We start from the raw sequence: 27,151 nt of genomic DNA on the forward strand, positions 1-27,151 counted from the left end.
AGATGTATCTGCGCTTCTCATTCTGAAAGTTTTTGAGCCATCTCAAGTAAAATGAAAGATTTAGCTAATAGAAAATGCAATTAAAACAAAGAAGTCCATGTTTTTAGAGCGTGCTTTCTTTCAGGGCAAGACTGATCATCAAACTGAAGAGTCTGGAGCTGATCTTTTGTATCTGCATGTATCATACCATAAATGAGCCGATCAAATCACAAATGGATGGGCACCTACGAAATCGTCTGTGTTGTGTCAACACAAGCTTTAGTAACTAAACCCCTGGTATTGGTTGTGTGTGCGCGTACGTCAGTGTAAAATAAGAATACCTTCCTGTAGATTTTCCTTTATCCAATATTGAGGATGTTTATTTTAGCCTTCAGTCAATGTTTTGTCTTGTTTATAATTTTTCTTTGGCATTTTAAAAAACTTATATTTAAATTTTGGGCAGAAGCTGGAACGAATCAAACGATTTTCCATAGAAACCTATGGGAAATCACGTTTTGACTTACTAAGATTTCGGCTAATGAACGTGATTCCGGAAAGAAGCATCTTCGTTAGCTGAGGTATCACTGCATTTATGTTCTATATCTAAAGTTTTTAGTGGAATCTTCATTTCGAAATTTCAAAAAAAAAAAAGTTCAAGAATTTTCGAGGGTATCCATCCGTATGGCTGGATGTCGTAAAGTGCGCAGTCGAATTCTAAAACTCTCACACACTCAAACGTATGAGAAAGAGAAAGGGAGTATGTTCAACAAGTGCTTTTTGGCTGACAAAAGAAACGTAGCAAGTGGTTTATTAGTAACTTTGTCAAGATACACACCAAGTCTATACGTGCAAGAATTTCCGGTCTTTCACAGAGACAGATCTAAATGGCGATGCGTGGATCCGAGCCAAAACCAAAATAGAAACCGAAAAAGATAGTTTCTCTTCTATTCACTGCAACCCACTGAGAAACGAAATGAATGCCAAACATTGAAGAAAAAAACATCTAAACGCGGAGAACAGCCGCAAATATTTTTGGATTGAAATACAAATTATAAAAAAGGTTTAAAATTAATATTTTTGTGCGGATGGCAAGTATGGCAAGTATTTTTTTTTCTTCAGATTTGAAGCATCAAACCAAACAGGTATGGAAGCAATATCCTATCTAGCAGCGTTCCCAACCTTTCAGAACCCAAGGACCAGTAAAATGTCTGAAACAATTCGACGGACAACTTGTGTCCCGTATTACGGGACATTTCTGTATTTTAAGTTGTTCTGAATTTCTTTTATACATTTGTTTCCGTTTTTTCAACGATGCTGATTTGAATTTATAATGTTTAGAAAAATCACGAATATAAACAGCGTTTCCATAACTTATTATGATAATAGATACAAATATTCGTTTTACACATTTTCCAGGTTCAACGTTTTTTTCCTCAGTTTTTCAGCGATTGGGGATTTTTTGGACTCGTGACAAAGTTTTTGATGACAATTGGTGACGTCTCGTATTTTACCGTGTTTACGATCCCAGTTCCTCCTATTTTTCTCAATAAAATATAGTCATCTACTCATTTGAATGTTTTTTTCATCAAATACATATTTGTTTATTGCAATTTGTAGTATTTATGCCCATTATTTTCCCACCTTTCGCCCATTTTAGCAATAATTAGTACATTTGTTGTAAATTGCATTTTTTGGTTATAATTGGTGATATATCGTGTTTAGGATCGCCATTACTAGCATTTTCTTTGATTAGGTATGATGAACCTAAGTATGAAGGTACAATTTTTATTTTAACTCATATTTTGTTAATTACTATCAATTACAACAAATGAATAATTTTTCACGCAGTTAGAATTGAATTATCAAGTCTGCCTGCGGACCATAGGTTGAGAAACGCTGTTATGTATGTAGAGAAAAATGTCCTCTCCACTTGTTAATATGAACGGAAAACTGGCTGTATATGAAAAGATATTGATGTTTAGGAAATTAAAATTCATCACTGCTCTCACGGGGATTCGAACCTCGTTCTCTCGTATGCTAGATGAGTGCTCTACTAATACGCTATGAAAGTAACTTTCACGAAATACTCGTCGCCATATGGTGGCCTTTATGTCATTTGCGAACTACTAGCGGAATGTTGCCGCCGTCCATTGCACGGAGTCATTCTACATATATGTATACAGGATGTCCTGTAAGTCCTAATTCAACCTTTATCTCATCAATCGTTCGCCGTAGAGGTATGGTTCCAATTTAAAAAATGCTAAAAATGTGTACAGAAATTATCTTGTGCTGATTATAAAAGTAAAAATACCGTGTGTCACAAAATAAAAAAAATCTAAATATCCACATGGTCTTTCTGTTCTCTAATTTTCAATTAGAAACTTGTTGCCCTGTCTCTTGAGTCCAACAAAAGATTGTCATGTTTCTAAGTGCAATATCTGCTGATATTCGCTAAGATATTTGTATTCAAAAGACAGAGGAAAGGTGGGAAAGAACAGCATAAACTAACGAACAACGCTCCTTTTCCTCATTTAAGCTGGTCTTTCCAAACTTTTCACCCATTTTTTAATTCAAACATCTCAGCGAATATTGCAGTTAAAAACAGGGAATGTTTTTGTTGGGTTCAGAAGAGACAGGGCAAAAGCTTTCTAATTGGAAATAAAAGGAAAAAGGGTCCGTATAAAACTTTAGATTTTTTTATTTCGTGATACACTGTGTATTCACTCTAGAAACTGTCACAGAGTGTACCGAACACATTTTAAGCTTTTTTTAAATTAGAACCATACATCTACTTCAAACGGTTGATGAGATGCAGAATTAGGAATTACAAGACATCCTGTATACCTCACGCTCCAAGGAGGGACTATTCTATCTGTTTTCACAGCTTAGTGGTAGAGCACTCGTCCGGTATACGAGAGACTGTGGTTCTGACTGAAGTCCCCGTGAGGGCAGAGATGAATTTTCCCTTCCTAAACATCTTTATCTCTTCATCTAGCTAGTTTTTCGTATATGCTGCTCTATATAGCTTGTTGATTCAATCATCGTTGACAAAGAAGGTTAACGTGTATGTTCTTCATCATCTATTTCTCCTTTCCAAGAACTAATTCATCAGCACAACGAGTGGGTGGATCAAACAATATACGAAAGTAATACTTAGGGCGGTGGCCACCACCACCTTTTGCAATGTCCAAACGACGAATCATTCCTGTCTGCAGCTGTGATTGTGTCCAGAGACTGACATAACCAAACTAAGGCTCGTAATAAATTGAAATGTTACGAACGATCTGTCTCGTAATATCGGATAATAACGAAGCATAATGAAATAAGCGTATTAATGCATTATAGAGATGTTGGTAAGCTTTGCGCAAGTGGACGTAGTTTTTTTGTTGTTTTTGCAAAGAGTGTTTCATTCTGTTGAGCTCGCGCGCCTAATGACTTGGAGAATAAAAGTAAAAAGAATATCTATAAAGAAAGGAACAACGCTCCTTGCGTCACAGGGAACCGAACAAACGACGTCTCTTCAGCTCGCCCAGGAAACTGGAGAAGCTGGAGACAAGGCAAACGCTTGACTATTATTATTATTTTTTTTAGGAGTTCTACCTTGAAATCACCAGGACAACCAAGCAAGAACAACGCCTTTTCTTACACAGAAAAGGCTCTTTTTCTTTTACACACACATTACATCTCATTCAGCAATTGAAATTTTTCGATGTTAGAATCATAAAAAAATCACTAAGCCATCGAAAGAGATTTTTAAGAGGTCTCATACTTTTTACATAGTGAAAAACTCTATGCTCTTGTCGAAATATCAGTAAACATTTAACCATTGATTTATTTCAAATTTTTTACACATATTCTTCATTAAATATGCTATCCTATGACAGTATGTTGTGAATAAATGGAATAGAGTTGCGGATAAATGGAATAGGTTTCCATCGGGGTCGGGAATTCTAACACAATGGACACATTGAAAAAGAAATACGATAAACATATTGGGATAAATCGAGAAGCTACTGTACTAAGATAAATAGACCAATACAAACAAAAAAGCCACAACAGACAATTTGTCCAACGAGGTGACTGAAAAAAGATTCCCATAAAAAATATGGATGTCAAATATGACTGAAATACAGCAGCCCAATATAAAAGCATATATCACGAAAGAAAAAACTAATAAGTAATACTATACAGGGCGATTCAAAACTGAAGTTACAAACTTTTATGGGAGGTAGAAAACACAAAAACAAAACAGAATCACATAGGAATGTATGACTGGAAACCCCAACCTGATAGGAGGAAAATAAACGAAGATGCAGAAATGGCAATCCAATAATGGACGTTTTTCTTCGTTCTCGTGAGTTTTACTTAGCGTATTTTTTTGTTTTTGGATCAAACACTGCGATGTTTTCTTTATTTTTCTAGATTGTGAGTTTATTCTCTTTAGTTTGATTTTGTCACTGGATTTTTAGGACTTCCATTGCAGGATTCGCGAGATAAGTGTTTCTTCAATTTTCGTTTTCGAACTTTCTTAATTTTCGTTGTGTATTTTCGGTCGACTTAAATTTTATTTCTCGCTCTCATTTCATTTTCGTTGTACTTTCGCCAGGTTTGTGACCGTTGCTTTTTTGTCGATAATCAATTTCTTTGCTCACGTGCTCGTATAGGAGGGAATAATTGGTTCTTTGTTTCCCGCCATTTTTCGTGTTTTTCCTGTTTCTGTGATATAATTTCGTGAGTTTTTTAGGTGGGGTCTCATACCCTTTAACATGGTGAAAAACTATTCTCTAGTCGAAACATCAGTAAAAATACTATATTCAAATATTGATTCATTTTAAATTTTGTACACATGTTTAATTATATACAGTCGAATCCCATTATAACGAAATCCAAGAGACCGGAAATCATTTCGTTATAACGAAATCTCGTAATAAAGGAATTCCAGGTGTATGCAGTGTTCCTATGTGAACTTATCTGGGGGATTAGAAACGTTTTCGTCAAAACAATATTTTTTCACAATAACAGTATTCGTTAAAACGGGATTTGACAGTATGCTATCCTACCTGTATAAAGTTTTACGTATCTCTAACTTAATTTTTTGCAATTTTTTCTAAAAAATGCATTGAAACCATCTTGTGTGCATGATAAAATGACATGACGTGAATATAACCACACCGAGTTATATTGAAATTAAAATGAAGAAAACACTTCATTTTTCATAAAAAATGAACTAAAAGATTAAAATTTCATTGGTTCATTCTTATTTAAAATTTAATTTAAAAATTAAAATATCAGAAATTCAAATAAACTGAATTTATTTCTTTTTTATAAATCAAATATTTATGTATCGATCTGAAATCTTCACTTCATTTTAATCGTTGTTTCAATGCAAATAAAACTGCCAATTTGTTTTAAAGTGGTTAATTATTTTGAGTTATGTGCGCATAGTTGAAAAATGTGGTTTTAAGAAATCGAAAAACCATAAAAACCTTCATCCGATTTTTTTAATGCTTTAAAACAGCGGTTCTCGACCGGTGCTCTGCGGAACCCTTGGGGCTCCTTGTGCACTCTCCAGGGGCGCGAAGCCCCTCCGAAATTTAAAAAAAACCAGTGAAATTTAAAAAAATGATATAAATATTTTTAAATAGTAAAAATAAATCATTAACTTTGATGAATAATTAAAAAATTGGTCTACGGGGCACCACGAGTAAAAAAAAAGGTTGAGTACCACTGCTTTAAGTATAGTTTCACAAAAATGTTTTATTTCATCGCCCCTTCATCAGAAAATGTTTCTCCCATCGCCCCCTCATCAGAAAATGTTTCTCCCATCGCCCCCTAACTCAAGTGAACCCATACGATCCTATATTAAATCCGTAGCTTTTATCGTCCCCTGGACCATTCCATCGCCCACCAGGGCGTGATATTACCCACTTTGGGAAACACTGCTTTAAAGCCAAGAGATTTTCAAACCATTTTAAAATCAACCTAAATTTATTTTGTATAATTCACCTTGATTTATTACGACTGATTGATTTTGAGAGAATCTTTCTAATGCGATTGAACCCAGGATCACCCTTGAAAGACGTGGGGCTAGGTGCGAAAATATTAGCAGGCTAGTGGCGTCTTGATAATTTCGAGAGCCCCAAAAATGTTTGGGGGGGAGTCTTTTTAGCTCTGATATTATATACTTTGTAGGATAGGGGAGAGAATCGTCTTCGGAGAAGATTCACACATTATTACAGAAGATACGGAATGCTGAGAAATATTCATACAAAAAATATTAACACATATAATTAAATGTAAATTAATGAAAGATATAAAATTCCAATTAAGGGAAGTTAATATTGATTAATTAACAATTAAATTGAAATTGCTAATCAATTCAGATGATTCCAAGTTCTAATTTTCATTAGAATCTAATGAAAAAATGGTTCCAGAATCGTTCCAAAAGTTCCAAAAGAAAGTTTCAATAGAAAGTTCCAAAATTAATTGAAATTTGGAAGCAGTTTTATAAATAATTCTAGAATTGGTGAACGCTTTCAATAATTTCGGCCCTCATTGTTTGATTCGAGGTTCTGGGTTCCTTTGGTCCCCAACTAGAAACAAAAATACTTTTAGTTACCTGAAGCAAACATTTGTTTTTATGATTCCTCTATATATTAAGATTTTGGATGAAACAGGGTGAGAAAATTTGGGATTTCTTTTAATATATTTTTCTTTCATTACCGTCAGTGCGAGATTCCTCCAAAGTGCCAGACCCTGAAGTTGTGCGCCGAATAAATGAAATATTTCAACATTAAAATGTATATGAATGAATGGCGATTGAAGCCAAAAATGTGATTTAAATATGAGAGTCATATAAACAGGATTCCACTATACCGTTTGTGTTTTTTTAGATTTACGCACATTCCTAAGGAAATTCCCCTCTTGCCACATTTTACTGGCGAACCGTTGATCCTAGAGACATACTTCCAGTTAGCATAAGTATTCAAATAACGTGTAGACTTTAGACACGTCATTCCATATTACAAGGGGTTGTATAATTATTGAAATATATAAACATTTATTCTTTAGACGGACACTGGTCCTCAAAAACCTAATTAGAAAGTTGTTGCTCTGTCTGTCTTGAGGCTAACAAAAAACATTTCACGTTTCTAAGAGCAATGTTGTGGTTTATTATGCATGCTCGTTGAAATATTTGAATTCAAAAATCGGAGAAAAGTTAGAAAAGAACAGCATAATGAGCTTGTCCTTTAGTTTTTTTTTATGCTGTTTTTTTTCACCTTTCCTCCGATTTTTGAATTCAAAAACATCTTAACGAATATTGCACTTAGAAACGCGGAACTTTTGTTGTTGGCCTCAAGAGAAATAAGGCAACAACGTTGTAGTTGAGTTTTTTAGGACACAGTTCCCGTATAAAAAATATATTTTTTATTTTAATAACTATACAACCCTTTGCAACATGAATGTCATATCTGAGTTTTATATGTTATTTGGATAATCTTTCTAATTGGAAGTATGCCTCTAGGATCAACGTTTCGCTAGTAAAATGCGGCAAAGGAATTAAACATAATCACACTGTATATTTAAAGAACTCGATTGATAAAGGAAACTTATTTTACAATACCTGTAGGCACTGGGTTGAACATTTTAGATTTTGACATTAACTTTTCTTGTTCTTCGGTCTTAACGTTGTAATTTTATGGAATACGTATGTTCATTGGCTTTGATTTTTTTCATCTCAATGTTGAAAATAAATTTTTTTGTGGAACGAGACGTTTCTGATTGACCAAGAAAGAGACATGCGAATGTATCTCACAGCAAGTAATTTTCTTCTATTCAAGGAGATGGTCTATTAGTAGCGGCTGGGTATTTTATGGCATAAATGGAAATTATTGTAAGGAAAAAAAACATCCAGATTGTAACCTTTATAAAAGACTAAAATCCGAAAAAAAAACATGGAAAACAAGATGTCCTTGACACGTGGATATCCCCAAATGAATGCTGAAAAAATTGCGATAACAGGATATATTATTGAAGAACAAACAGAAATTTCTGATCTGCAGAATGAATACTATAAATTTTTAGTTGGTGAAATACATTCATACATTGTCAAGGACTGTCTCGACATGTCCAACAACTAGCTTTTATCAATCGAGATTTTAATTATATGAAGTCATGAAAAAAATTAAAAGCACTAATTGATATTATTTGCCGTAGAATTTGTTCTTGTTTGGGACCGTTTGTAAATAGCATTTGAATTCCCAAGGCTGTCTTAAGAGCATTATATTCCCCCGGGCCAAGTGATTTTTCTGAGGCCCTACCTGGCATTTCTTCGAAAATTTCAATCAAATCTCACATTTTTGTGAAGCCCTTTCTGATTTTGAGGCCCCCGAGCCGTGCCCGGGTGAACCCATGCATTAAGACACCACTGCGAATTCCTAAAATAGAGGTTCTTAAAGATATATACGTAATTATTATATGAAACATTGGTGTCACAATAAATTAATTTCTTCTCAGAACATACAGATGATATCTCGTACAGGGTGACCATAATTAGAGTAACCACATGATCCAATTCTCGGGACATTCCCGTATTTTTAATCGTCCTGCTTTTTTTCATAAAAATGACCGTGTTATCAGTGAAATCTACTTGAATATTCATTCCTAATTGAAATCAAGAATTAAAATTATTTTACCAAGTTATTAATTATACTATGACAATTACGGATATCAATATTCATCACATATTTGTCACGTTAAACTTTTTTTTCGCGGAATACATTTCAATCTACTACGATTTGCAGCAGTGCTTCATTTCCGTCATTGGTGATTTTTCAGTTACAGTGGCACTCCCCTAGACGGCCAGTTTTCCTCGGAGCGACATAATACAAAAATCACCCCTATTCTGCGGCCACCTCTGTATGTGGTCCGCGGCCACTTTCTTGTAGAGTTTAAAAAAACTAGTTTTTGTACGTTTTTTTTTCTTCCTAGTACATTTAGAGCTAGTAGTTCTTTTTGTATAACCTAATAATCTTTATACATCAACATAAATACCTTTTCGGATCAATAGGGTTTTCTGTTCATGTATGACACTATCAGAGGTTGGAAACATTTGTAAATAGGAGGACAAAGAGAGGCTAATACTATAAAATGACAAAACTATATGGTTGCTACTAGCTGGTGAGACAGTTTAAAAATTTGCTGCCGGGGTGACAGGGTAAACAAGACAAATATAGTCTATGATCTTTACTGAATAGGTAAAGGATGTGGAAGTTTCGGCTTTGAGGATACTTTCTTCAGAGATTTAATAGAACAACAGTGAGGGAGTAAAAGAAATGTGATGAAAGAACATGTACAGTACTTGCTATATAAAGAAAAAACAGATCCCGGATAATACAGATTAAGGAATTGATCGCATGATCTGGTATTTCAAGTTCTGCATAAAATACAGTAACACCTCGATATACATAACGATACCGAATCAAGAAAAAATATCTTTGTAGAGAAATTATCTTTAAATCGACAGTCAAAATTATCATCACGTGCCATCAAATTTATGCTACTGTTGGCAACTTTTCTAAATTGACGTTTTCAGTATCAACAAAAAAAAATGCGCTTTTGAAGATTTATTCGCTGCAAAATATTTTAATTGATTAGCTGATAAAAGAAATTCTGTTAGAGGGGTACTGTTCCTGTAAAGGGGGTTGCACTAAGCCCTGGGGTCAGCGACTTTGGCTCTGTAGCCATAGTCAAAAACCACACGACGGGCATTAAGGCGGGCGGCACCTCCCCCTCGAATCACTCTCCACCGGCACCCGACTCGGGACTTATTTTAGTTTCGCCCTGCCAGAGCATCTGCTGAGCAGGATGGTGGCGTCCGATTTACGAAAGTTACCTGCATACTCAATAGGGTGGGTCAGGGGTGTATCTAGAGATTACGTGAATTCTTCTTCTTCACTGAAGTCAAGGAATAAAATTATTTTTCCAACTTATAAATCATATTATGATATTTATGATCGTATGAATATGAATGTTCATCTCGCATATTTGTCATTTAAAACTCTTTTTTTTTTTTTTTGCATAACTCATTTTAATCCACTGAGATTTGCAGTATTGCTTCATTTCCTGCCTTTGGCGATTTTTCAGTGATTTTAGTTATGCAATTAGCAGCATTGCTCACCTTTGGCGTCATTTCTGGTGGTGATTGGCAATTTCCTGTATTTTCCCGTATTTGAGATTTCAAAAAAATCTCAGGTATTTTTCTACATTTCATACCGTGCACCGCCCAGGCTCTATCGACCATTGTCAATTTTAGCTATTGCCCCGGATGAGGGCGATGAGCAGTGTCGGGTAAAATACCTTACATGCATATAAACACATTATTTAAAAAAAGAAAAAGAAAAGGCATATATACAGATTTAAATATTTCTATTATACAAATTTATGTCCATGAGCTCTTATGATGTCTTTGTAGCTCTATTGAGCCCTTTGTTGTTCTCTGTGGCCGGACGCCAGGTCCTGGACCACACGTGTTCCTTCGTTGGCTTGTTGACTCGGGTGAGCCCTTCGTGTCACACTGGTCCGCCCAGGTGCTGGGCCAGTTCCTTTCAGCATGAGGTCTTCGGTATTTTTCTACGGGAACTATGGTCAGCCTACTTCATATTATGTCTTTTTTAGCGAGGAATTCTTTAACACTCTGGTTATTAAATCGAGCAACAGAGGTTTTTAATAATTTCAGTTTCATTATGGACACCTCGTACATGGCTGTACATTAATTACATTCTTCATAAGGTAAATGAACACTACGGGGATCAAAATTATTTTAATGACATGAAACATTTTCTTCCATATATTTAGAATTATTTTATATGTTCCATTACCAATAATAATAATCACAAATACCGACAATACTTTTTTTCGTACACTACGTTGAAAAATTTAAACTGGAAGTTCAATGTTTTGAGAATCCCTATAATTCAATTAGAATAAGAAGAATACTTGAAATATAATTAGATAGTATTTTTCTCATTATCAAAACATTTTAAACGTCATTATAGTTATCTCCGCCAGCAATTTTATTTTAGTGAAGGACAGCGATATTTTGCGGAATAAGCGCAGCAGAGCAGTTATGCTTTTTGGAAAAATATTTTTGTATAGCTCGAGGCTCTTACGTAAGCTTTCATTTAACGTTATGTCATGCACTCAAAATGGTGGAACGCATCCCATCCTACGAGAAGATAGTGAAGTGGGTCGCACACAGAATCGTAGTACTCAGTGAAAACCTTGACGATTAGAAAAGCTTTTCACGCAGCTCAAATCGTTCGAGGAATTTATCTAAAGCTTGAAAGAAACCGGTGCCTTTAGAAGATGAGACTTTTATTATAGTGAACTTTTAAGCTTCTATACATCTTGAAAACGGACAATGGAAATTCCGACCTCCGAAATTTCTGATCAAATTGTTCAGTTTTGTTTTTCTCGGCATTTCTTCGGAAAATAATACTCTAGATGTCATAATGGGTTACAATAAATAGTGAAGTAAGAAATTTATACATTGATAAATAATAAACTTTTTCAAATACATACGTTTGCTGCAGTAAATCTCATCGATTTGCAGTTAAATATTTACAAATTAAGAACAAGCATTTTTTGCCAATGCCTGAAAAATGTGTATATGAGAGATAGAGAAAAAAATAGATATATATATATATATATTGAGTACCACACATACCTTCAAGTCGATTCAGATCTCACGCTAAGTGTACTCCAAATCTTCAAAATAAAACAATACACTTCACAGTACTCAGCATGCGATGTATTATCTCTTGAATACCTGGATTTCTAAACACATTAATTCATTTTTTATACTATGAATTATATCCCCGTATTACACATTACAATTCGGGTAATATGGAATATACCAGGTTTTCTCTTTCTTCAGGTATGGCCTTCAAGTCGAACAGTGGTAAACAACTTCAAAATTTCCCGATGATGCTATAGAGTCAGTGTCGCTCGGTTGTCACCATCATTACGGCTGCTATTAGGAGAATATTTGTTTCCCCACTTCCAGAAATTTACTTGGGCAAGTTTTCAAAAAGTGTTTATTAATCATTGGAAATGCGCCAAAAAATTTGAAACTAAGCATAATGATTTAGAGAAAGATATACTCTCCACACTTGTTAATACAAGATATACAGATTTTTTTTTTTTCTGTATATCTTTTATTAAGCACAATGTGCATCACAAATGTTGTATTTTATTGTGTTGTGTTCATTTTTAACCAGAAATTCTCTCCAGTTATATGGAACGGTATTTTTTCACAGATGGTGTGTCGGGTAAAGTGGAATGCTATAAGTATCATTCGAGTTGGGCTAAAATATCTCTTCAAGATGAAAAGTTCAGTAAGATAGAAGAGGAAAGGTCTGAATGAGAATGAACGCCAGAACTTTGCCACTGGACTTATCCCGTTGCCGAGATCTCTTCCAGCCCAGCTTTGTAGCAGAGAAGAGGAAAGGTCTAGAAATAATGTGTGCGTCTTGTTGTCTGTGGGGCCACCTTGGCTGTTTTGGGGCAGAATAGGAAGATTGCATTTGTGACTCTTGTGAATAGACTATGACACCACGCATCATCAACTACAAAAACAAACGATAAAATTTTTATTTTTCATTGTCATAGACTCATAAAATCTTGTTTTTTATCAATTCGAATTAGTTTGCTTCATTTGGAACTCCCTATTCCATATTAATTTACGAAAATGAGTTAGTTGTAATATTTATTTTTAAATACGATAAACTTGTCAATGCAAAGTCAAGAAACCAAATATTATAGAAATACATGGTTTCAGGTTTCTACCATATTTCCCATTGGAATAGTCGAAAAAATATAAGTGGTATTCTATATTACCTGAATGTACTATACATGAAATTTCGCTAAGATATCAGTGACTGAAGTTCTTGGATTTTACCAGTTTTTATTGTTAAAATAAGCGTCTCAAAATAATTCAACACTTTGAAAAGACGCGAGAAGGAGAAAAAAATCAAGAATCTCAAGCACTGATATTGCATTTTCTTCAAATTACAACGGGTAAATTTCTTTCGGTATAATAGAGATGCCCTTGGTTTACTAATCGAAAAACTTTTCGAAAATAACAAAAGTGTACGCATGAAACTTTTAATTTCTGCTAATGACCATCTTTAGAGGGTTTAGAGTTTTTTCATCTTAAGTGTTTTTCTCTCTTTGCTGATCATTTTCCATATTTTACAGGCATTTTGAAATAGGCCATTGATTAGGCCATTAAACTTACATTCTTTTTGGAATTTTACGGTGAAACCCCTGCATCAAAAAGGCAGTTCTTGGAAAAACGAAACAAAATTGTTACGATAAAATAAACACAATTTGCACCAAAAAATCTGTACAGCTGTACCTCGACTTTGAGCTCAATGTGTTCTTGAAAGTTACTTCATGAAAATTTCGTATATCGAATGTTTATATCCGTCATGTATAACTTCTGAATTCTCCCTCTACTATACTTTCGTGAAGATCCTACGCCGAATGAATTTATTGTTTAAAATTCAGAAATTCAATTAATGAATTTTTACAAATATATGACATAAATGTCGCTCTCCACTTGTTAATACAAGATATACGGAAGACTGGATGTTGTGAAGATATTTATTATTTGAGATGTTAATCCAGTCTTCCGTATATCTTGTATTAACAAGTGGAGAGCGACATTCATGTCATATACATAGCCATCTGGTGGCTCGTCGTCCATGAGCTATTAGCTGATCGGTTCACCGTCCATTGCACGGTTCCGTTCGGCACATATACGCTCTAGCGAAGGAAAATCTCTATCTCCTCTGTAGCTTAGTGGTCAGAGCACTCGTCCGGCAATCCAGGGACCCGGGTTCGACTCCCGGTAGAGACAAAGATGAGTTTTTTCCTTCCTTAAAAAATAAACATCTCAAATAATAAATATTTTCACAACATCCAGTCTTCCGTATATCTTGTATTTTACAAATATGTTTATTCAGGTTTGTGCACCTTGTGGAGTCGAAGATCTCTATTTAATGTCATTTTATGACACGTAAAAGGTTTTTGTAAAATATCTGTTTGCTGAATTTTTTGAGCCGTTTTCATTTCATAAACCAAATACAGAGTGTTTCAAGAAGAGTATTCAAAATGAATGAAAATTCTTCTGTTGATTCTATAATTGAAGAAAAATGTCAAAAATGATCAGCTCTTCATCAAAAGAGAAAAACTCAGCTAAGATAGTGAAAAATCCACAAAATGCTAATTGAAACAAATGTAAAAAAATTTACATCGCTCGTAATAAAAAAATATGTACATTAGTGAAACTTGTATTTTTTTATTGCACCGAAGCAAATTTACTTCATAATATTTGAGTAGAAATTTTCTGAGACATCGATGATCATAATTCCTAATTTGTGTAACTAACCTCCTTTGCTTCTATGATCACGTGACTAAGGCTTTGGGTAAGAGCAAAAATGTCGACGTCGTTTACCTTGATTTCCAGAAGGCATTCGATCGGGTCCAACATGGCAAACTCTTGAAGCGTTTACACGAGATTGGAATTGGGGGCAACTTGCTGAATTGGATAGAATCGTGGTTAAGAGATAGGTCGCAACGAGTTATGGTGAACGGTGAATTCTCTGGTTGGACAGACGTCACAAGTGGAGTTCCTCAGGGAAGTGTCCTTGGCCCCATACTTTTTTCACTTTTTATAGATAAACTCGATCAGGGTATCGATAGGATTACTAGCAAATTCGCAGATGATGTGAAGCTAATGGGGGTAATCGGGAATGAAAGCGATAGGGAGTTGCTCCAGACCAACTTAAACAGGATTGCAGCATGGGCAAATGAATGGAGCATGACGTTTAGCGTTGATAAGTGCATGGTCGCTCATTTTGGTTCGAACAACCCACGGTTCTTTTACGAGTTGAATGGTGTCACTATCCCGGATGCAACTAGGGTCACAGATTTGGGAATTCTCATTGACGAGCGACTTAGGTTTTCTGAACATTGCTCAGCGGTGGTCAAAAAAGCGAATCTTGGTCTCATTTTCAAAAAGGTCTCTTCGCGTTCTCCTAAAGTCATTCCTCCGCTTTTTCGAGGCTTAGTTCGTCCTGGACTGGAGTATGCTGTAAGGTTTTGGAGACCATAGCTACAGAGGGACATAGACTTGGTTGAAGGGGTGCAGAGAAGAGCTACGCGTGTCCTTATTGGCACACAGGGCTTGAGTTATGAAGAGAGACTTCATTTTTTGAATATGTTTACATTGGATGAACGCAGGTGTGGAGGAGATATGATCGAAGTGTTCAAAATTTTCAATGCGATGAATAGGATGGACCATGAACTTTTAGTACACCGCCAATCGACTGTTTTTACAAGGGGACACCAGTATCGATTGGTAAGAGACGATGCGAGGTTATGGTGTCGCAGGGAATTTTTCTCTAATAGGATTGTTAATAAGTGGAATAGCTTACCCCCGGGGGTAGTAAATTCTAACGTAATTGACACGTTTAAAAAGAAATTCGATGATCATGGTGGGGTAAATCGAGAAGCTATCCATACTTAGAATAAGACAACCATAAGTATTCTTTATGGGCGTTGTATAATATTTTATCATGTGTATATATTGTTTATAATTTGTGTTAATTGCATTTTTAATTGGGTTTCTGTATTTTTGAAATATATGACATCCATAATTTTATGGGCATCTTTTTATCAGCCACCTCGTTGGGCATTTTGCCTGTTGTGGCGTTGTATTTGTATTTGTCTCTTAAATGATTAGAATACGTCTTGAAGGAACATGGAGATATTCGTAAAAAGGGGCAAAGTGAAAGTTTTCAGCTATCGATATCTCGGCGATTTTTCATTCAAATGTTGAACAAATTTGTTTTAATACAATAAAAAGAGGCACATATTTTGCTAGGTTACATATTTTTGATTCAGGGCAGTATAAAAGTTTGAGTTTTGTATTCCCTATTATTATTTTACGGGGGGGGGGGTTAAACTATTACAGCTGAATTTTTCTTACAGCATTTTTCTGATCATTTTTCATATGTTAATATAATTTAAAATATATGCATATATCGATATGTAACGTAGAATTTTATTCCTTTTTGAAGAAACATCTCTCATAACGAACTAATCTATTAACAACCAAATATTCAAAATATAAAAACATTGTACTCTCTCTGTATAATGATATCATTGTTGTGCTTCTGTTTGTTTTCATTCAGAGTGATTACTTAATTCCCCTTGCCACATTTTATTGACGAACCATTGATCATTGAGGCATACTTCTGGTTAGCAAAATTATCCAAATAACGTGTACCACTCAGATACATTCTTCATGTTATAAGGGATTGTACAGTTATTAAAATAAAAAAATTAACTTTTTATACGGACTTATAATACCCTGTCCTCAAAAACCAAATAATTAGAAAGTTGTTGCCCTGTCTGTCTTGAGACCAACAAGAGAAAACTTCCATGTTTCTAAGCGCATAATTCAGTGAGATATTTGATTTCAAAAATCGGAGAGGAAAGTTGGGAAAGAGCTACAAAAACTAAAAAGACAACGCTTCTTTCCCTTATTTATGCTGTTCTTTATCACATTTTCTCAAATTTGTAATAGGGTTTTTGAGGACAAGGCGTCTGTATAATAAGTTATTTTTTTTATTTTAATAACTCTGAAACCGCTTGCCCCATGAATGACGTATCTGAGTTCTACACATTATTTAGATAATTTTTGTAGTTGAAAGCATGTCTCTAGGATCAACGATTCGCCAGTAAAATGCGGCAAGGGGAGAATTAAGTAATCACCCTTAGTTTTATAAACTAAGTATGCTGTATCATAATAAGGATTCAAGACACTTTAGCCAATAAAGTATTTAGTACGTGTAAAAAAGTCAGTTACTTCAATTTAATACGTTGTCCACCATGAACTTGAAAAATTATCATGTCTTGCACAATATAACACTTACTGTTTTTGCAGTAAAACAATAAAACAGTGGGAAAGTTGAAATATTATAATCTTGAAAGCCCATACACAGTAGACTCTCGCTAATCCGGCACATATTAGAATTAGATCAAGGTGTGCCGGATTACTGGAAGTTAGTTGAAAAAGCCCATTTGAATGATACAGTAGACGCCGCGTATTAGAATAGCGGATATTATCATCATTCGGGTATTGTTATGACTTTTACAAAGTACGGAACAGACCAATATCATAACATGGAGAAAAATTCGTTTATAGTTATCAGAATTTCGACTTATGTTATCAATATTTTTTTCCCGTCAAAAGTTTTTTTTTCGAGTAATTTGACGATGAGGTTTAACCAGACTTTCTTTCTCGACAAATTATTGTTATCAACTTGCAAGACTATGCCGGAGATCAAAAGATATACCCTTTCCTTGTCTGTAATCGTTTCCATATTCGGTTCACAATGGCTATTAGGATAGTAGTCTTCGCTATAATCCATGTACGCATGAAGTTACTTTTGCAATAGCTCACCTATAATGGAGACAGATGTAATGTAAAGCATAAAGAAAATCCCTTCCCTTCAGTTCTTGGTCAGTTACTCACAGCGGACCAGATTCGCAGTTACTCGGCCGAAAGACTTTCTTATGGAACTTTCCGTACATTAAAAAAATTATCATAATTCGTAAAATCAGTTATTAATAGTTATCCAATTCGATGGTTTCATTCCAGGCTGAATAATACTAATAAACACAAGATTTTAGCTTAATGAAAAAATACCTTGTTTTAGAACAATATGGAAAAAGTAAACAGCAAGATTGAACATTTTGCAAACCAGTTGTGTGGAAGAGAAAAACCGAAGAGTCCCGTTCGATCAAGCTGGAAGTTTAGCCATTGTATTTGCTTTTGGATGTCTTTCGGATATAGTTAACATTTGTTTATTGTTGTCAGAAAACCCGAATACCGATGTGATCACATCAAGTGGCATGCACTGAATAAGCTTTACGCACAGACATACATGTTTTCCTCTTCTGTAGCTTGAAGAAAAATCGCCGGATTATCGAGAGTCTACTGTACTTGTAAAAAAATGTTTAATACATGAAATCTCATAGGGGAAATATTTCACTTACCTTGGACGTCGTCTTGAATGATGGACGGTGTAAGTTTCAGATATGCATCCTCACATTTCATACAAATCATTTTCATTTAATCACGTTGCGTGAAAGATTAGAAAATAGTTTACATAACTTACGTTTTGTTACTTTCCATTATTACCTTCAATTTTTATATCAGTCGAATCTGGTTTGCGGTCAGTCTTTATTGTACAAAGACTGACCCTAGCAACAAACCATCGACGTGAGTATTTTCAGTGGTATGGCGTCAGTGCTACCTACCTGTTATGATTAATGCATCAAAGTGTGATGTCAGCAATGAGGATCTTTGAACAAAAGTACAGTCAAATGCGGTTATAAAATACTCCGTGAAATTTTTTCATTATAACCGAGGTGTCGTTACAACCGAGGTTGACTTATTTAGATTTTTAAAGTAGACAAAATATAATCAGATGCAATCAAATTATATGCATGTGAAGCTGAAATTTCATTACGGTTAGAGTAACAGTATTTTATTTTAAAAAATACGGGGTATGGGACATCACTAATTCTAACCGAAAATGTCTTCTGCGAAATCGCCAATTGTAGCTTATAAGCAGCCCTTGGCTGTACATATGGGGACTACAGCAAGTCTGCGGCGAATTAAAGTGCTTGCAACCAAAAAAGCTTGAAAATATGGCACATAGTTGTGATGATTATTCATATTTATAAACAGTCATATGCATATTATCTTCGTTTCCAATTCGAATAAAGATTCTCAAGCTTCGTTGAGAAAATAGAAAAGAAAAATGGGACATTTTTATAAAAAACAAAAGATCTTGAAGGGGAAAATACGGTAATGTCCCGACTACGGGTCTTATATATTTCCTCCAGCGTGGCTTCGTTAACCGCTTATATCCCTATCTTGGGACAGAGTGGGAGCCATGTTCTGGTTTGGTGGTGGTCTTATATATTGTTATATATTCATCGTTAGGTATCAGATAACAATAAATATTCCGTAAATGTGATCAGGTCTAATTTTGAGAATTTCATGGAAAAATACCATGAAAATGGAAGCAAAAGTGACCAAAAATCTGCCGTTATATCCGAGGTCATTGTGCGTCTCGTTATAACCAAGACTCATTAACACTGCTCCCTGCAGGAACCATCCGTGACCACCAACTACTGACGTTACAGCAGAGGTGTCGTTACATCCGAGGTCGTTATAACCGAGTTTGACTGTATAGCGGTGACGGCAAATTTGGGTCGATCTGTTGTTTTAGGCTTATAGGTTCCATATAGCTCGTCAGCAGTGATTTCAGGAGCTATCACACGGAGTTAATAGATGATAATCGCTGTGTGTGTTCTACAATGACTGTATGCTAAAACATTCATGAATACTACAGTTTTAGTGCTCAGAAAGATAATTTTTTTAGAATAGCATACGATTACGCATAGCTTGGACCCCCTGGGCAGGCTTTGAAACTGAGATATTGCTGAACACGATTGACCGTAACCTCTTCACACCTGAGCCAAAACTGACTATTAAAAAACTTTTTTTTGATTGATTTGTATTTATTGGATGTCAAAAAAGCCATTAAAAATAATTAATTAATTAAAATAAGTCGACATTTTTACTAGGACCATTTGAGTGAGGTATAGATATATATGTGTACCTCAGATCTCTTAACTTTAAAAAAGAATCATTAAAAGCCATTTAAAACCGTTAAAAATGAGGTAGATATGTGTAGCTCCGGAGCGAAGACGTTAAAGCAGAGGTTCTTAACCTTTTCAAACCGAAATCACATACAACAAGATCAGCTTCGTGACCCATGGGACTGCTTGTTTTTCGAAATTAGTGAAACTAGTGACGCAATAAGTGCATTCATAATAGGACTGTAAGTGGATTTGTACGGACCATCTCAGAGTCCCCTGAGAATCAAGTTTGGGTCGCAACCCATAGCTCAAGGATCCCTGGCTATAAGTGGATTTATACGACCCATCTGGGAAGCCTCAACGAATAAAGTTAGGGTCATGACCCATACCTTAAAAATATCTGGCTGTAAATGGATTTGTACGACCCATCTCGGAAAAGCCCCTGATTATTGATCAACGGAATCCCTGCGACACAAGTTTGGGTCGTGACCCATAGGTTAAAAACCCTTGATTTAAAGCCTAATGTTCTCAAAATTTACAGTGAATATTTTATACTTTGAATAATATCGCATAACATTCACAACATCCCAGAACGGAATCGAGCATTCATTTAAATCGGTGTAACAAAAAAAAATCAAATTTATTAAATTTATTTTTTTTCTTAAAGAGAAGCGAGTTCGATTTTCAAATTTTTTGAAGTAGTAACTCTTTTTGATAATTCACCTTTGTTTCGTTTTTTAATTACAATAATCTAATTTTTTTTATTTATTTAAGTTATTTTAACAATTATAAAAATTCTAATTCAATCAATGATCGAATTCTCGCAGGGCGTTTTGGAAATACTAATTTAAATTACGAAAACTTTTCATGCGTATTTCACGGTAGAAATAATATGCGTACAATATCGTAAAACACGATTCTGGATCTTCATCTAAAAATACACACATATAAAAGGTGTAGATGCGAATCACCTAAGGCTGTCAAAACGTCTAGACCGGACAGAATCTGTCTGGATAGTTTTGGTTTCTATTGCCAAGATGAAGATCAATATCAACCATAGTATCCAACACATGACAGTGATTTTTATATATGCATACAGTATATAAATTCCACATAGAAATATATAAATGAAATATTTTCGAAATATTTCCGTGAGAAAATCAAATTTTGTCTCTCATCTAGAATCTATAAAATCCCCCAATTTCGAAATGCCATCACTATAAAACGAAATTAAATTTTATTCTGCAGAAAATTCGATAAAAATCATTTCGTAGATTTTCAGGAAAACATTCAAAAAAAGTCGTTTCTTAGATATATATTTTCTTTATTATTGTGAACGTCAATGACAAAATGTGTTAAAAAAACGCCATCTGTAGGAAAATCAAATGAACAAAGTCAGCAAAAAAAACTTTTTACGGGAAAGTAGTTGGATAAGTTAATCTACTTTGTTTCCTTTAACGGTTTAAAAAGATAAATAAAGACTCTTAAAGTGAATAATAACAACAGCGCCCTCTGTTCCCATTTCCAACAATAATAAAAAAAACCCAACACATTATAAGAAAACTCTTCCGAGGCCGAGGCCTTGAGTTTTGACATCAGCCTTTTTTGAAAGCACAGCTGAACTAATTTCTTTAAAATAAACATATTGCTTCAAAGATATTTTAAAAACCACGAACTTTTATAAATAAAAAAATAATTTATGAGTAACATAGTAAATAATAGAATAATATGTTTCATAAAATAGTGAAATTCCGAATAATGCTGTACATTATCATTATATTCATAAATATTCTGTGAATTAAGTTATTCAAAACTCACTCAAAATGATTTGTACTTTCTATGGTCCCGTGTATATATGAGTATACATGGTCGAAAAACCCATTTTATACTGATTTATTTTTTCAATTTTTTTTAGTATTTTTAAAAAGTATCTTTTTTTTAGTTAATTTCAGTGCAAAATACGGCCATATAGGTACAATAATTTTTTTATCTAGAAAGAGTTAATTCCTTGTCGCTGTCATTTTTCGAGAGTTGCTGAAAATTTACGTGTTCAAAGACTTATAAAAGCACAGTGAATTGATGGGATTGGAAATAAAATTCAAGGTAAAAACTATTCAATTTTTCTAAGCAAATTTTTGTCTGTTTATAGATGTGATTAAAAGCCAGGTACATTGTATATTTTACCCTTTATTAACAATTTTAGCTACAGTGAAGTTTCGAACATCCGAACCCCGAAAGTTCGTTTCCGGATAATCTGAGGCACTGAAAATTTCCCAATTTCCGTCGTGAGATCGTCTTTCCTTTTGTTTTTTCCACCAAGAACCCAACGTTTTTACTACGCAATACGAAAGTAATGTGCGGTAATTTCAAGTTTGAAAAGGACTAAGCAGCCCCTAGTCCTATGTTAAGCAAGGTTTTGTGTTTAATAGATAACAAAAATCAAAGCAAATCGTGCATTTTACTCTCACTTAACCATTTTAGAAAATTAAAAAATACACTCTAGTTAATTAAATTGCTATATTGATGTTATAGTTTCTATTAAAAATATGCTAGTAAAAAGCACCCATCCGTTTTTTCAAAAAAAAAAGTTTTCAATACGTTTTTATGGGGGTGAACCATAGAAAAGCTTTCTGAATAATTTTAGCGTCGTGAAAACATTTGATGAGAAATTTCTCGCATCAAACGTCAAAGACAATAACCGAACTACAGCAAGAACACTAATTGATCTGTAATTATCTATAGGCGAAAATTTAGTTTAGCTTTTGAAAAATTCAATTACTTACGCGAAATGTCTGAACGAGTCGACGATGTAATGGGGCAACAACAACAGCAACAACACGGCGAAGTTCTCGTTTTGCGGATTAAAACGTCTGGGGTATGTCTTTTCTGGTCGAAGGTAACCAACCAAATCATCAACTCGGTGAAATGATTACCGAGTTTTAAGAGCGTTCGGATTTCGCTCCCTGCGCACATGGGATGGGATAGATGGTTGCCTGCCTACCTAGCGGAAGAGTTGAACAACTTTACATTGAGACAAGAACAGTGTGAGGAGATAGTGAGAGAGAGTCAAAGATGATTTTGCCGGCATCGCCAGCGCTTCCTAAAATAATTTCGGGAAAGCGGCATTAGCCACGCCAAGTAGGAGAAGATCCTAAAGCTTTGGCGATGGTAAAAAAGATGTGAAAAAAAAAAACAACACTGGCGTATACACAACATATAGACATTACGAGAGAGCGAAGGGGGAAACGGCATAAGGATAGGGCAGTAATGGCAGTGGCGGTAAGAGTTTTAGGTTCTTCTCTTCACAACTTGACAAACGATGTCACTTGGGATATATAGGAATAAAAAAAAAAACTGACGTAATTCAAGTTCCGCAGTCACAGGTTCAAGACATGATGCTGCTGCATTTTGCTGAGTAATAAATTTTAATATGCCATTCATGAAAGAAACATTCGAGGAAGAAATCAAGAGCAGAAGGTGGGAGGGGGAGGAGAGCTTTAGTGCTGAAAATAACTCTTATTTTATGTGATTTCGGTTTTTATTTTTTTTTTCGTTTTATATCTAAGAATCAAAACTTGTTGCTCTTGAGACAGAATTTAATACGTTCAAGGGATCTTCAGGCAAAAGCCAGTCAATCATATTTCACGAACAAATAAAGTTAATTTGATGCACAGTAGTACCCCGACTTACACTACTACTAGTTGCGCGATTTTCTGTGAAAAATGTTTATTTCTGAAATTCAAGCATAGTCACGGGATTATTGTTGAAATTGTGCAGATCATTAAGTGATAGTCAAATAAAAAATTGTTTTATTCGATCAAGGCATTATACAGGGTGATTCTAATTTCAGGGTTACAAACTGTAAGATGTGATATAAGACACCTAAACAAATATTTTTGATCATAGAATGTGTGGTCGAATCGTAATATCAAAGACGGTAGAATGTTTTTAGAGAGTTGGAGAACAGCACTTCACCAGAAATAAATATATTTTCCCGGTGGATTTGCTGCAATATGTGATGTCAACCATTCGAGGGTGCATAAGCACCATCACGTTGTGGATTGAAATTAGTTTTTTTTTTAATTAAATTTTTTTTAAGTTAACGTGATCATCACGTATTTCCAAGAGATCTTTGCGATCTGTCCTGGGAAGTTGTTTAGTGTGTTAGTAGACATCCATGCCCGAACCCAGACCTACACAGTCAGAAGCTAGCTCTCTGACCACTGAACTGCCAGGCGACGTTTTTCATTGGAGCAAGGACCGTCAAGGTTATGCTACGCTAAACAATGACCAAGCGGTAGAATTTGCGTTACCCAGCTTGCACCATCACCCTCGAATGGTTGATTGCACTTATTGCAGCAAATCCGTCAGAAAAATATGATATTTGCTTTTGGTGAAGTGCTGTGGTGAATGCATACTCTCTAAGGCCGGGATTACACTATAAAAGTTTAATAAAAGTTCTTTTATAAAACTTGAAAAATCCAAACAAAAAGAATATTGGTTACATTGGAGCAAATGTAACTGATGATATTATTGGTTGCATTTTTCAAGTTTTGTAAAATAACTTTTATAAAACTTTTATAGTGTAATCCCGGCCTAAAAACGTCTTCTACTGCCTTTGCTATTGCGATTCGACCGCACCTTCTATAACCAAAAATGCTTGTTTTATGAGTCTTATATCACCTCTTAAAGTTTGTCCCATGAATTTAGAATCACCCGGCATGTAATGAAACTACTCTGCTTTTTGTTAGACTACAGTATATGAAGATGAAAAATTTGCCGGGATTTAGAAATGGAATCCCAAGGCCTGTTTGATATCTGCTATTTTTACGAGTAGGTTGCAATTATATACCTGAAGTCCAACGCCAGTTTAAAAAATAATTTGTTTCATGCATTTCTCTTTGATGACAATACATCTGGTCTCTGCAACTTTTAATTAACTTCAACTCATGCCTGAAATTTGGTATTTTGCTTTCAAACTCGAGCATCTCATTTCTTTCGATGGGCCGAGAGGTGTTATCAAAACATTTAAAGCATTCAATACGTGAATTTTATTTTCACTGATTATAGCATGCAAATACTGATTTTAATATTAAAAGTCTTTTTTACTGGAGCGGATTGCAGTCACAACGCAACCAAGAAGCCTATAGAAGAGTACCATAGCATTAATGATGAGTTCTTCCCAGGCCCGTCATTTTAGGGGGTCAGGGGGAACCCCCTGGCTTTTCAAAATACACTAAAAATGGTGTATATGTATATTCATTGAGTACATGCCCCCTCCCCCCCACTGGAAAAATTCGAAATGACGTCCCTGGTTCTTCCTAAAATTTAGTTCCAATTAACTAATATTTATATGTATTTTTATGCAAAACTGTACCCGACTTAAGCAGTTGTCGCCTGGTCCCACCTATCGTGTAACTACGAGGTATTACTGTATTTAAGTGCATTCGCATATAATAACTACACTGCTCAAAACAATTAGGGGAGCAAGCAAAAAAATGAAGAAAACCGTGCGAGACAGCCACGTATTGGTATACAATGGACAGTACACGCGTATCAATGCGCAATACAGAAAAAATACGTAAAAAAATTTGGAATTAAGCTTTAATTCTTTGAAAATATGGAAAAAACATGAAAAGATGATTTAGGGCAACAATTTGGTTACATGTAAACGATAAAAAAAAGTACTGTTTAGACATTATGCATGAGTTTTAATAGGGCGTGTGGTCTCCTCGAACAGCTAAGACTGCTGCACACCTGTTTGCCATGGATGCGATGAGGTTATCGATCAGACTTTGGGGAATACTGTTTTACTCCTCAAGAAGTGCAATCTGCAAGTCTCGGACAGTAACAGGCGGCCTTGGTCGCGCAGCAATGCGTCGTCGATTGGATTCAGGTCAGGAGAGCACGCCATACGCTGTATTGTTTCAGCTTCAAGCATGTTCTCCACCAGACGAGCTCTATGCGGTCGGGCATTATCATCCTGGAAAACAAAGGGATCTCCAATGGCTCCAGCGTAAGGGATGACATGAGGTCGCAGTATCTCGTCTGCATTCCTTCAGGCCGTCAAAGTGCCATTCCGAATGATATGCAGGTCCGTACGTCCGCCTATGCTGATTCCAACCCATACCATCCAACCAGCTCGTCTGTATTGTAACCTTTCACGAACGAATGCGGGGTTATTTCGAGTGCTCCTGTCCCTCCATACCAGAACACGTCGGGTGTCACACTCCAGACTGAATCGGGACTCGTCTGTAAACAGCACTTGGCTCCAATCATCTTGCTCCCAATCTCGATGTTCAGCAGCCCATCTTCTTCGGGCCGCACGGTGGCGTGGGGTCAACGGAATGCAGATCATTGGCCTACGTGCATAGAGCCCTCCCTCATGAAGCCGATTACGTACTGTTTGGCTGGACACACTTCGTTCTGTTGCCAAGAGCAACCGTCTTTGCAGCTGCGTAGCATTCTCTGTTCTGTTTCGACGGGCTGTTAACCGTATATACCGGTCATCAGTTGCTGTAGTGGCGCGTGGCCGACCTTGCCCTGGTCGATGTCTAACATTTCCTGTTTCTTGGAATCGATTCCACAGCCTTGCAACAACACTTCTGGCGACTCCAACAGCGTCCGCGACACTACGTTGTGTTTTCCCGGATTCCAGTCTGCCTATAACACGCCATGCCATGGATTCCGGTAAATCACGTTGTTGAGACATCCTCAAGTCACCTTGTCTCAAAAAACAATACTGCGCAATCGAATTTCACAGTTACGGCAGTAAAACAGACGTTTCTGCAACATCCCGATTTCTGCCCTTATCTCCTTTTTCTGGTTTTTGACGTCATGAACTTTGATTTGCGTATGAAGTTTTCTTCTTCCGTTTCCTGCTAGGCTTTAAATTATGGATGATTCATTTTATGTTACTTATCGGTATACATCTTTGCGTAAATTTGTTAAAACCATGTGCTTCCCCTAATTGTTTTGAGCAGTATACGATTCTTTATTTATCAAACAAAATTCTTAAAAATTGCACGTGTATGAGTGGTGTTTGAAAAAAAATTTTCCTTATCTAGCAAAAAACTTAGTTTTGAGAAAAACGCATTTTAGTGAAAAACATTAGCATGTGTAATGCCTGCCGGCAGTTTATATTAAAATATTTTAAAAATATTTTTAGTACAGGTAGAACAAAAACTTGAATACAGTTAGACGCAAAAAATTTCATAGTGTTTAAAAATTGAAAAATTGGAAAATGTCGTTTTTTGGAAAATTTGCGTGCACCAACCCCCTTAACGGAGTCAAACTCGGTTTATCCGAAAAGTGAAAAATCTGACATTTACTCGTATTTTACATTACTCGTAAAATCAGTGAAAGAAAAAAATTCACAACTTACTATTCGGAAAGACATCCCGACAAACAATCTACATTACAA

At 35.4% G+C, this 27,151-nt stretch overlaps 1 protein-coding gene across 1 annotated transcript in view; it reads right to left on the bottom strand.

Moving 5' to 3' along the window:
- The window catches only part of LOC149067595 (adenylate cyclase type 3-like), a 90,080-nt gene extending 67,250 nt beyond the window's left edge, over positions 1-22,830 (bottom strand). Inside the window, exon 1 of the mRNA XM_089252448.1 lies at positions 22,512-22,830. The gene's annotated coding sequence lies outside the window, so the exon portion shown is untranslated. The remainder of the gene's footprint in view (positions 1-22,511) is intronic.
- Between the last annotated feature and the right edge of the window lie 4,321 nt (positions 22,831-27,151).

The sequence above is a fragment of the Pholcus phalangioides genome, unplaced genomic scaffold, assembly GCF_987345545.1.
Source record: "Pholcus phalangioides strain wild (caught in Gottingen) unplaced genomic scaffold, Ppha-v1.0 ptg000029l_1, whole genome shotgun sequence".
NCBI classification, from domain to species: Eukaryota; Metazoa; Arthropoda; class Arachnida; order Araneae; family Pholcidae; genus Pholcus; species Pholcus phalangioides.